The sequence below is a fragment of the Anolis sagrei genome, chromosome 4, assembly GCF_037176765.1.
Source record: "Anolis sagrei isolate rAnoSag1 chromosome 4, rAnoSag1.mat, whole genome shotgun sequence".
Lineage (NCBI taxonomy): Eukaryota > Metazoa > Chordata > Lepidosauria > Squamata > Dactyloidae > Anolis > Anolis sagrei.
The window spans coordinates 198,139,465-198,153,134 of record NC_090024.1 but is presented as its reverse complement, the minus strand read 5'-3'; positions in this window follow the sequence as shown (position 1 = coordinate 198,153,134).

Here is a 13,670-nt window from a genome sequence, read left to right as displayed (position 1 = left end):
CCTTCAATCCCATCCTCATCTGTTCCAGCACAACCAACCCATGCTGGAGCTTGCCACCACAGCTAGATGGAAAGAGGCCATAAGGCACCCAGACAATCAATTTTCAGTGCATTCATGTGTTCTCCCAGGCAGTCTTATACCTGGAGGGAGGGGTTAGGGGTTAACCCCCCAGTTTTCAGGTTAAAAGAAAACATTGGTTTACTCATGAATTTTAACTGGTTAACCAAATCTCCATGCTCATTTATTTATCGTATCAGAAGTGAACCAAGGGTACAGTTGTAATGTATTTTAAAAAACACAAATTTTAAAAACGTGGCATTATATTAAATGTCCTTTGACCAGTAGTTGGCCACTTGGAGTACCTCTGGTGTTGCTGTAAGAAGGTCCTCCATTGTGCATGTGGCAGGGCTCAGGCTGCATTATAATGGGTGATCTGTGGTTTGTTCTTCTCCCCACTTGCATGTTGTGGACTCCACTTTGTGGCCCCATGCTATGTCTATGAGAATCAAAAAATGAAATAAGTCCCTCCAGAACCGCAAGCACAATCTCTACCAAATTTTGACAGTTTATTTGCACTGTCACTACAGGGTTTCCATTGCTATGCCTTTGCCTCAGGGATTCACCTTACAATTTGGGCAGTTTCTGCCCTTGACATTTATAGGCAGGGATTTCCCAGCAGCAGAGCATAAGGGCTGGGTGGAGGTTTGGGTGCTGCACTAAGCAGAGTTCCCCTCCTGGGTTGCCTCAAGGAAGGCACATTCTGTATCAGAGGAGGTTTGACCTCCCTCTCTCTTTAGAATAAACTCTTAATAAGTTGCTGCCTGGGTGAGTCACACTCTCTCAGTCATCAGCCATGATTGCTAGACCACCTAGGAAGGTTGCAGACAACTCCTTCCTTTAAAATAATGCTTAATGAATTGTTGTCCGAAGGGAGTCACACTCTCTCAGCCCCAGGAAGGCACAGGCAATTCCACTCATGAACTCTGTCATCACATACTGAGGCCTACATTTTATTTCATGTCTCATGTTAAGAGTTAAGCTTTGGCCTCATGTTAGTCTTTAAGCTCATGCAATTATATTGGGTGGGGGGTGTCTCTTTGTTTCAGGCTTTATGTTAAGCTTTAAATCTTGCCATTATATTTGGGAGGCTCCCAACTTTGTTTAAAGTGAGCCAAAGTTTGATTAAAGCCTGCAAAAACAAAATATAGAGGTCACTGAGGCAAACTGCAGTGCATTTGTACTGACTCTGGATTCTTTGGCCAGTATAGATAAGTCCTCAGATGAACAACCTGGGCCAACTAAACCTTATCTACTTCTAGAGTAAAACTAGGCCGCTCTGCTCAGTAATTTTGATAGTCACAAAGTGTCATATGTAATAGTGTTGTTTTTTTTTCTGGAACATGTAAATCAAAGGATCCGAACCCTGAATCAATTGATTGTTTTCACCAGGTCTCATCTCCTTTAGCATTCAGAGAAACACTATTGTATGTCACAACAAAAGTAAATAATCCGAAGCAGATACATGTTCTTTCTCTCTTCCCCTAAGGAAACCATCTTCTTGAAGTCTCAAACAGGGATGGAAACAAATTGTTCTTTCCCACAAGTAACCAATCTTTTTGCTTGTTTAAAATGTGGGTGTCTTCAGAACAAAAAAAAATCATTTGCTAAATGAAGCAAAACACTATAATAGGTTTAATGATGTATATTTATCTTCTAACAGTTGTTTGGAGATCACAACAAATCATTAAAATCATTAACTCTTGGAGCCAAATTAGATTACAGATCTTTGGGAATGCTTGGCCAATGCAATTACTAAACTGTCAGTGAAATTAACTGGGCTGTGCCAACAACGGACACATTTGCACCCACAACATATATGGTTATGATGTTTGGGACAAGCCTAAATTGAAATAAGAGACAAATACATGGTAATATTTTAATCGCAAAACAGTGGTATTACAGAGCTGTAAAATCTGTGAGACAACATAATCCACATAACAAACAATTTGAGGGTCTTATCCCATGGCTAAGTAAAATCTTATTTCCACAACAGACTTCTCTTTCCCACATTTAGATTCCGGCTACACAAATGACTGAGAATTAAAGATGGTCATTGTCAGTACAAGGTTTAGCTGCACTCGGAACAGCTGAAGTACTATAATGTTTGGTTATGTGCCCAAGCCAATGCAAATATATGGAGGAAAAATATTTTATGAAATGTATGAATGAACCAAAGGTACATTTTTTTATTTTTAAAATTATCATTTCTTCTTTTGAATGCTATTCCTATAAAATGATTAATATATGGGATTTCTGCATACTGAATCAAATCGGTTTGGCCTGATTTTATTGACGCTGCATGTCAGGAAGATTCAGTGTCAACTTTACAGCTCATGAAAAGAATCTTTTTTTAAGTTCTGTTGCAATCCATATGTTGATTTTTCAATAGTGCATGAAGGATTGTACATATAATCATGAAATATATCTTTCAACAATCCAATTAATCACATAAAAGTTAGATTTCTTTGTTCATGTGAGTTATTTAATTTTTAATATTGAAATTTAAATGTAAAAAGAAAAGAATATATATATAAAAAAGTAGAATTTCAACATTTTTTTGATAAGAAACTCTACTAAGTTCTGCCCATTTTCTCAAGCATGCTCCTAAACTGCAGTCCTGAAACCCTGACCAACATGGCACCATGGAAAGAAGTTTGCCTACACTTGTATTATATAGAATCACTAGCTGTCCCTTGCCACTCGTTGCTGTTACCCAGTGTATTGATCTGGGAAATAAAGTAATGAGGAAGTGTTGGTTTCTAATATATGGAATGTCTTGATGCTTGTGAGTAAACAGTATTTCTTGCTGTTTCTTTGTCAGCATTGATGTGAAGAGTGTCTGGTTTGCCCACCCTGGAACATGCAACATATCATTGTGCTTCTTTAAGGGTCCCTTTCAAATCTATGATACTATATCTCTCTGTGTGTGAATCATATCTATCTATCTATATGGCTGGATGGCTCTTTGTCAGGAGGACTTTGATTACATTTTCTTGCCCTGATGAAGGGAGTTGGACTGGATAGCCTTAAGTATTTTCTGTTGGTCATGGGGGTTTTGTGTAGGAAGTTTGCCCCGATTCTGTCATTTGTGGGTTCAGAATGCTCTTTGATTGTAGGTGAACTATGAATCCCAGTGACTACAACTCCCAAATGTCAAGGTCTATTTCCCCCAAACTCCATCTATGTTCATATTTGGGCGCATTGAGTGCTTGTGCCAAGTTTGGTCCAGATCCATCATTGTTTGAGTCCACAGTGCTCTCTGGATGAACTATAGGTGAACTATAACTCCCAAACTCAAGGTCAATGCCCACCAAACCCTTCCAGTATTTTCTGTTCATCACGGGAGTTCTGTGTGCCAAGTTTGGTTCAATTCCAATGTTGATGGAGTTCAGAATGCTCTTTGATTGTTGGTGAACTATAAATCCCAACAACTACAACTCCCAAATAACAAAATCATATTTTTTGAGTGATGGTTGCTCCTTGTGTTGTGAGACATTTGTTGCCAAATTAGGTGTGATTTCATTCATTGGTTCTTTTGTTTTTAAGGTACTCATTATGCAGAAAGCATATATATATATATATATATATATATATATATACACACATACATACATATATATACATATATATATACACACACACACACAATTCAGTAATAAATTCAATTGGTGTAATATAATTTATTTAATATCTTTATTTACTTCATTTTTACCCTGTATTCTCAAGGCAGCTTACAACCGGCAAGAACATTCTCTTCAGTAATTGGGACTGACAACTGGATTTGGGCAACCTTTTGAAAGTTTTAAAACACTTGTCTGAAATCACTGTTTTTCCTGACTTTTATGCTATTATCATTTATATCAGGCTCCCATGCCTAATTCCTTCCTGGATAAGTTATATGGGCAACCTCATTTAATCTAAAATCACCTAGGTATAATGAAGTACTTCGTAGCACAATTTTAAGGGCAAATGTGGAAGTCTGAAATCTATTGGCAAAATTATGAGCCAGTATCTCTGGGAATCTCTAGATCTTCCATGGTGACTCTGGGTACTTTCAGACAGGCATTTATCCCAGGACCATTCATGTTTAAAAACGTGAATGTTCCCAGCCCCCCCCCCACCAAAAAGTGCTTTTAGGGGTGGGTGTCCAGGTGTTCTCCCAGAACTTTCTGGGAGAACAGCTGGACACTTTAACCCCCTCTCCACAAGCACTGTAAAAAAGCAAAAGAACTTACCTGGCCTCCATTAGAGAGCTGTCAGAGTTCTCCTGGCATGTAGAAATGACATGCCAGGAGAAAGAAGGGGGAAGGAGCGATTTTCCTCCCCCCCCCCACTTCTCCTGATGAAGCCCTGGCATCAGGAGAAGGGGGGCAGCCCTCTAATGGAGGGTGGGTAAGTTCTTTTGGCAGCTCTCGGAGGGTGGGTATGTTCTTTTGGTGGGTGGGTACGTTTTTTTTTGTTTTTACAGTGCTTTTGGGGGCTTTTCTGGAGTGGGTCCAGACACCGGAACTAGTGGGTTTATCCCATGCCTTCCAAAAAGGTGTGGAATAAACCCACTGACAAATTAATTTGCCACAAACCAAGGATTTCCTGGTTTGTGGTGAATTGATTTGAGTTTGTCCAGGACATGATCTATACAACCCCCTTTTTATTGCGGTAACTCCCACATTACAGGGGCTGTCTGGATGTACCCTCTGTAATCAACTCTTGCCTCTGAAGGGCCTAGAAATCCTTAGAGAAGTATCATCTATAAGAATCTCTAGGTCTGCCAGCATGACTCTATGATCAATCTCTAATGCAAGTTGACCATAGGGTCACCGTGGAGGACCTAGAGATAACATATTAATCAAATCTACCAATAATCAAATCCACCAAAGTGAAAACCAGAAATGTGGAGGTCTGATTGTTAAACTGAGAAACTGGGGAAAAATATGCCTACACACTTGCTGACTTTTCATCAATACTGTTGCAGTTTGAAATAGCATGCATGACTCATCAGCACCTTTTGTGGGATTTGTACCTCATATGTTGCACATTGTTACATGTCATCACAAAGTGTTTTGAAATCTTTTTTTAATTAGACACATCTGGCTGCTGTTAACTGCGGTTTACCAGCTTCTGCATTTCACCGTAACGAAATACGCTTCCAAGTAGATGCCCAAAAACATAGAGACTTTGCTCTTAATTCAGATTCATGCTGTTATATTACTTATTCTCACAAGAAATGCACTTCATATATCCTCTCTGCAGCAGAGGAAGCCGATTCCAATTAAGGGGAAAATAAATACTGTAGTAAAATATCCCAGAGAGTCAAAAGACTTTAGATAAAGGCATCAGAGAGAAAAAATATATCTAAATATGCTGCTTTACTTTCTTGGAGTGTATGTACCATTAATGAAACAATTTAAATACTAAGCTACAGTGTTATTTCAACAGTTTGGGTACATAATAATAAGCCAAATTGGGAATAAATCTTAAAACCAAGTGGAGATTTTCCATCTGCTTTTATAGGGATGCTCATTGGCCTGCTTCAGACTTTCTCAACCTGGTACCTCCAGATGTTTTAAAAGAATTTATGTAAAACCAGGAATCTGAATCATGCAGTAATATCACATAGAAAAGACTCCCTTCTACAGAAAGTCTGTCTGTAATGTGTGAAGAGATGTAGGGATATTTAAAAAGGATGTGCAGGAAAAGCCAGGACCAAATGCTTATTCCTGTTCTTCCTCTTATTTAAGGGCTGCACAATGAAATAGCATCACTCTTTGCTCACAGGTAAAACAGTTGCAGAAAAATCAAGCTTTTTCCCAATGTTTTATTATAACTTGGACGAAATAGAATTGATAGTATAATTACCTGCTTTTTCAATACAGTAACTAGGCAGCAACCTCCAATTTTGTGTTTTAATTTCATTTGTGTGGGTCTGTGCATCTAAACTGTACTGCAGCTTAACTGTCAATGGGAATTATAGTTTGGAGAAGTACCAGCACTCTTTGGCAGAGAAGGCTAAAAAGACCTTGTAAAATTACAATTCAGATGATTCCATAGTTTGAGTCTTGACAAATAAAGTGGTGTTAAACTGCATAAATACTACACTGTAGACTTCCCCCTCTCTCAAACATGATATAGTACACACCAAGCGAGGTTGATTGAGGACACGTCTACACTGATGCTTTGACGGTTGGATCAAGTCACTGACTTCAGGCAGTTTGATGCTTGAACTACTAAATTCAGGCATTAGAAATAACAAAAACAACTAGTTATCTAACAAATCAGACCAGCTTTCAAAGACACATGTGGCTGTCAAATCAAGAACACACAAAATTATGATTATCCTATATTTCTTCAGCATGGACATCAATGAAACACAATTTGTAAGCTTTGCTGTGCTAATAATGAGTATTTCATTACTTTAGATCACATATGAATTTAAACATTCTCCAGTCAATTCACAGAGATATGCAAATTTGTGCAGAGGATGTTGAAGAAACGATGTGAAAAAGCTGATAAATTTCACACAACAGTGTATACCTGGAACAGGTTGCTTTTTGTCATGTCACATTTCATTCTGATTATTTTAGGGATGCTAGATGGAGCTTGTAAAAGTCACATAAATTTCGTCATAACTATTATGAGAATTATTTTGTTTGTGCCCTCAAGTATCCTACTGAACATGAAATGTTATTGTGAGCAGAAGAGCACTTGTGCTCATTAGTGAGTAGATATGAAAGTGAGCAATTCAAATCAGAATTATTGAGAATGCTAATTATTACTATTATTGATTTACTGAAAATCATTTTTATTAACATATATAAATGTGTATGTATATATAGGCAGACACGGGGTACATATGCACTGTAGAATTAATGTAGTCTAATACCACTTTAACTGCCCTGACCCAATGCAGTTGTAAGATTTATAGTCTGGTAAGGCACCAGCATTCTTTGGCAGAGAAGGCTAAATAAACACCTCTGATCACCCACACCGTCAAATATAAGGCACTCATTCCATGGCTGTTATTCAGGGTTTTTGTTTTAAATAAAGTGCAGAACCTATTTATGGCTATTCTTTATCATGCTGGGTCATGCTTTCCCAAAACCATGAGTCTTTTAATTGAAGGACACTTATTTGGATTTGTCACAGCCTAAACCAAAGCTTAGCTACTACAGCACATTTTCTTTCTGAAGAAATTACCTCCCATGTTTGACACTGGAACCTACTTGCAGTTATTATTGTAGTATAAGAGATTCAAAACAAGTCAGAAACCAAAAGCAGCTCAAATGGTTTCCATGGTTCAGTGAAGACTAAAACAGAATGACCCTATATCCACAGGACTTGTGCTCATAGTTTCGTTTGTCCACTTAATGACAAAATATTGACGCTCTAGGCATTTTCTAGGCCTTCTTTGGTGTTCTTGTGCTTCCTTCATTTGAACAGGTTTTGCTATTATCAGTGGTTTTGCATACACATGAAATCTAGGAACATATCACCATGGGTATAGGGTAGTGCTGTATAACAAAATGCAAAAGGCCTCAGGATCAGTTCCCGACATATCACAAAAAAGTATTCCTGTGTGAAATTCTGGAGAGTAACCACCATTTCTGTAAACAATACTAAACTAAATGAGCACCTTTCTAAAAAAATATTGCTCAAGTTTTTTCAGATCAGTTAATTTTATTTTTTTCCTTCTGCTGTTACTCTCTTTGCTGCACAGCCTAATTACTTTTTATTGTTTTATTTGGTTTTATTGTTTATGAGATTTTAATTGCTTCATAAGCCACCCTGGGAATCTATTTTGATTTGGGAAGTGAGACACTACATTGCAAACTAAATAAACAAGGAACTTGATGACACTGAACAAGCACACTTAATATTCTTTTTCACCAGATCCTCCCATTCTGATTAACGGTTGATTTGTTTGTTCATTGTTGTTGTTTAAACCACCACCTTTTATCTTTTTTCCCCCAACAAGAATGATTTTGTGGCTTTGAAAAGAAATGGATGAGAATGATATGTTCTCAGGCAAGGTCTCCCCTGTGGGAGAGGATGATACATTAAGCATAAGCCACAATTGCACAATTGCAAATATTCAAATTTTTAAAAGTCTAAAAGATAGGAAGAAGATATACACATATATTTTATAGCAGGTGTCTTGGCCTGAGATTCTTTGCCCTCATGCATAGATAGAAATGGGTCTGGGACCTAAGATCTAGGAACCTGAGTTTGTATATCAATCAATTATATTCCATTCCCTCCCTAAAAGTTGGACTCAAGGGAGCAAAGTATAGAAGCAACAAATCCACCAAATCTTATATAAATATATAAGCAGCAAATCTTATATAAGCCACAAATCTTATGTAAGGATGTAAGCAACAAATCCAGCCATTCACTTATAAATCATACTGAATTGTTGAGATGAATAGTGTCCCAAGATATTGAGCTGTTTAGATAGGTTTCATAAGAAAGAATCCTTCTTTTTCCAAAGGGATTTTAGGAAAGGAAGAATTTAGCGTCTGGTACAGGAATGTATTGAATGAAGCCCAGAAGGCCTCTTCTGTCATTCACCAGTCTTTCCTGTTAAAAGTTTCCCCTCTTTCACAAGAATATGTTTGCTTGGGGAGAAGGAATATGCCAGAGAAGACTGGGTCTTTCTTTGAAATTTTCTCAGATAATGTACATTAAAACACCAATTATTTTTTATTCCCCTGAGTGTTTTCCAAGGAAGCTCGGAATACTCAAAATTTGTTGTTATCCAAAGTTAGTGCCACTGTGAACAGAAATAGAGGAATCAACATAACAATACATTTGCTATTCTGAAGAAATGGTCTGGTGTGAGTATGGAAATATAACAGATGAAAGAGTTAGAGACTAGGGGTGTGCGAAACTTTGAAGGTCACCAAAATATGAACCACGAAGCCAGCATCTGAATCTTTATGAAATAAAAAACCTCTTATGAAACATTTCGTAAATACTTGTTGATTTGGATCTTTTTTACAATGTAACAAAATAGTCTGGGGTGGGAGAAAAGGAGGGGGCTGAACGTGGCAACTGCAAAACTACTCTCCTCCTCTCAGCGAAAGAAGACATATGCTTGAGAGGCGCATTCTGTGTTTGTTAAACTTAGAAAGTAGCTTAAAATTGCACTCCTCATTATTATGCTTATTATTATTAGACTCATAGAGTTGGAAGAGGACCCAAGGGCCATCCCTTTTGACCCCTTTCTGCTCAAAAGGAAGACCTCATTAAATCCTTCCTGACAAATGGCCATCCAGCCTCTGCTTAAAAATCAGTACCCAGTCACATATGCTTAAATTGAAAAAAATCCTAAAAATCAGTAGATGAACAAATCTTTCTGAAACCTTGCAGGATTGATGCCCTGCTTATGTTGTGTCATTGTGCAGAAATTCAAAGGGATTCCTCTTGAAGTTTTCTAAAACTATGTATTTATAAAAACTTTTGTTAAGTTCCTAAAAATCAGCGGATGACCAAAACATTCTGAAACTTGGCAGGCTTAAAGTGGTAAATGTTGCCAAAAACTGTGGCAAGTTTCATCTGGATAGCCATAGAATAATTTAATTATTTAAACCTCTGAGGTTGAGAGAGTGTGACTCACCCAAGGTGCTTAAATTGAAAAGAAGTCCTAAAAATCAGTGGATGGTCAGATCTTTCTGAAACTTTGCAGGCATGATGCCCTGCTTATTTTATGTCATGTCACTGTGGATACATTTAAGGGGATCTCTCTTGTAGTTATTTTTAAAGTTAAAAACTGCAAGATTAAGATGTGGAATAATCAGAACTACCTTGGCTAAGGAGTGGTTCTCCCTTTTTCTGAAAAAAAAATGTTAAGGGGGTCAGGCGTTTCACAGAGAACTGTAAATGCACATCCCTGGTTTATATTTATATGTTAACATTTTAAAAATACTATAAATTAAAAAGAAATATAGCAATGTAATTAAGTCAGTGTGGTATAGTACTTTGAGTGTTTGACTACAATTCTGGAGTATCCCCACTTGGTTATGGAAACTCACTGGATGATCTTTGGCAAACAATACCCTTTCGGCCTTGAAGAAAGGCAATGGCAAACCTCCTCTGAAAAATACACTTGCTCGGGTTCACCATCTATTGGACATGGCTTGTGACATCAACACAGGAAAAATGATGACCAGCTGATCAATCTGCTGTCCATGTGTCCATTTGTTGTCCATTCTTGTAGGGGGGACAGTTTCGCAGATCATATTATCCTGTCATATTATTTTTTAAACTCTGTTATCCTTATACCTTATGCTAACTTTAGACTGGACACAGACCTTCAGACATAAGAGGTCTTCAAACAGAGGACCAAACTGCAAGGCCTTCATATAGATGATTCTCCTATGTTTAATGGGATATATGGATGGCACCATATACCTGTGTATTGGTACTTTCTGAGATGCTGCATATCATTTCCGTTCTTTATTGTTGCTGCAATGGTTTAGCACTATAAGGTTATAGACTTCACTAGAATGCAGTGGTTCTTTGACAGTTCTCTTTTATGTCTCCTCTAATTCTCCTTGCTCTGCACTCATCAAATAAATGTAACCAATTGCATTCCCACCTCACTCATTTTAGTGCCACTAAGGCAAGTTATCCATATATACTAATGACTTTAAATATTTCCCCACAAATCTACATCCAGCTATACACTGAATGATTTTCCTCCTGCACTTTGGATGACTTCTTAAAACTATATGATGTTATAGTTCTAGATTACATTCTGGCAATGTCAGCTTATACAGTAATTTTAGGATTTACCTTTTATGACACTGATACAGACTGCTATTATTTCAACTTAAGTTCAATGTATATTGTCCTTTCCTTCTGCAAATTCAGCTAGAGCTGAACCTTATCTGGGAAATTGTGTGTGTGCATACATGCATATGCACACACACACTTCTAAATTAGATTATGTTGAGAAACATAGGAGTTTTTATATAAAAAAGCATTTAAAGCAATCACAGATTTAAGACATGATCATGCTAAAGTTATTCTGTAGATTTCACACATTTCAGTGCAAAAGCTCCATCATCACCCTGCTCATGATCATCACAGAAAATGTTTGCCTTGACATTTTACCTTGAACTTTCTTTTATGTCTTGACTTAGTGCCACCTTCTATTTCTTTATGCAGCTTTCCTCTGGTAACATTTATGCATTTTAAAGCATGATTGGAAGTTTCATCCATTTAAATTTTGACTCTTCAGCATCAGTTTCTAAACTAAAGGATGATCTGATTTCTGGAAGATGTAATTATCAATTATATTAACCATGACAGGTCAATTGCAACCTTGTTATTCAGGGGATGTATTTCTGTGAATATCAGAGATGGGTGCAAGCATCAGGATCCATGATCCTCTGTTTGGTTGTTTCTGATCTGGGATAGACAGTAGATTAGATTAATCTTGGTCTGCTCAAATATAGATATTTCCGGTATTCCTAACTTGATTCAAAATTGATCCATTCTGTGATAAATTTTAAGGAGGCATTAATAAACTTGGGTGTTTTCAAAGCAGTGTAAAGATTACATCCTTTTGAAAAGACAGAAAGATTTTGGAACGTTGGCTCAGAGAAGAGAACTGAAGTTATTGCAATGATTTTGTTAGAAAAGTTGTCACATAAATGAACAAATTTTAATCTTTTCTACTTCTATAAAATAGAAGCAACAGGGACATGTTTTGTATTGCTCCTAATGTATTGAAATAAGGAAAAAGTGTATTTCAACAGTAAAAACATCAGTGATATCTTACTGGCATTATGTGTTATATGTTAGTGTGTTGAGATTTCTGCTAGGACATCAGATAGAGAGCTCTGTGCCTGGTGACCTTCCACTAAACGAGACCAGAGAGGAAGTGAACATGCACTCTGGGTCGAAGGCAAATCTACAGTGGTTTATTCTGTTTGGCCAAAAGGGATGCAAGTACCAACAAGCACTTCAAAATGCACAAGAATAACTCTATTGTAAAAGACATTTTATACAATTCTGACAAGTATCCAGGACTTTCTGCCCCTCCTCTGATTGTGTCAAGGACACTGCATCAGTGACTCAGCATCACCCTGCTGTATGCCTGTAAAATGTGGACTGTCTACAGATGTCACATGAAACTCCTAGAATGATACCATCAGTGCTGTCTCCAGAAAAGTCTGCAAACCTCTTGGGAAGACAAGCGGACAAATGTCAGTGTGCTGGAAGAAGCAAAGACCACCAGCATTGAAGTGATGGTCCTCCACCATCAACTCTGCTGGACCAGCTACGTTGTCCGGATGCCTGACCACTGTCTCCCAAAGCAGTTGCTCTATTCTGAACTCAAGAATGGAAAATGGAATGTTGGCAGGCAGGAAAAGAGATTTAAAGATGGGCTCAAAGCCAACCTCAAAAACTCTGGCATAGACACTGAGAACTGGGAAGCCCTGGCCTGTGAGCGCTCCAGCTGGAGGTCAGCTGTGACCAGCAATGCTGCAGAATTTGAAGAGGCACAAATGGAGGGCAAAAGAAATGTGCCAAGAGGAAGGTGCATCAAACCAACCCTGACCAGGATTGCCTCTACCTGGAAACCAATGCCCTCACTGTGGGAGACAATGCAGATCAAGAATAGGGCTCCATAGTCACTTATGGACCCACCCTGGAGGATTATCCCACTCGGACAACGAGGGATCGCCTAAGTAAGTAAGTAAGTATTATAGCCACAGAAATAATCTCTTTCAGTCTTGAAAACAACAGGGAAAGCCAAAGCCAGTTTGAATTCCAAACACAGGATTGCATCCAGAAGCAATACAAGGTCATTCATAAATGGTAAGCCAAACACAGTATAAGGCAAAACACATCATCCAAGTATTCAGTTTGAGGTAAAAACAAAACTCACCAAAACTCCACATAGCGCAATGCAGGTCCAAGAATCCAAATCACTGGCTAAAAACATCCACACAATTACTTCCAGCAATGTTCTGTTCTCAGCGTCCTTCTTTCCTGCTGCCTTTCTAATCATTCTATAGCTGGCCTTCCTTCTGTTAAGCCAATCTCTTTGACTGGCACAACTAGATCAAGTCTACTCTCATTTGCAGCCAGGCAGAGTGCGTCAACTCCTGCCCTCCCTCCTGAAGATCTTCATTCTGCTCTAACTTACGGGCTTCAACATGGTCCTGCTTCTGCACACAAAAGTATCATTCCCAAGCAGGCCCATCTGTACCTCCTTCATAGGCTCTTCTTCAGCTACTGGGAGGCAACCTCCCTCCTCCTCCTCCTCGTCCTCCTCCTCTTGGCTCATGTTGCTGACAGATTGGCCAAAAAGTAGAGCTATCTAGGATCGGTGCAGGGATTGGCTGGAGGTTCCTCTGACATCACACAGAGAGTGAGAGGATCCTTGGGGTGGCAAGATGGTTTAAAGGTCCAGTTCATTGCAGAGGTGCCCCTTGGGAGGGTGCAAAACTGGGAGAAGTGGATATGCAGATGATTCTTTGATTATCTTAAGTGTGCCATTCCATTGAGACAAAGGTGCAAAACCCACATGACAAAGGGTGACAATCCCAAATAACCAGGGGCTGGACTACCTATTCAGAAAGCTAATGTATTCATATTTG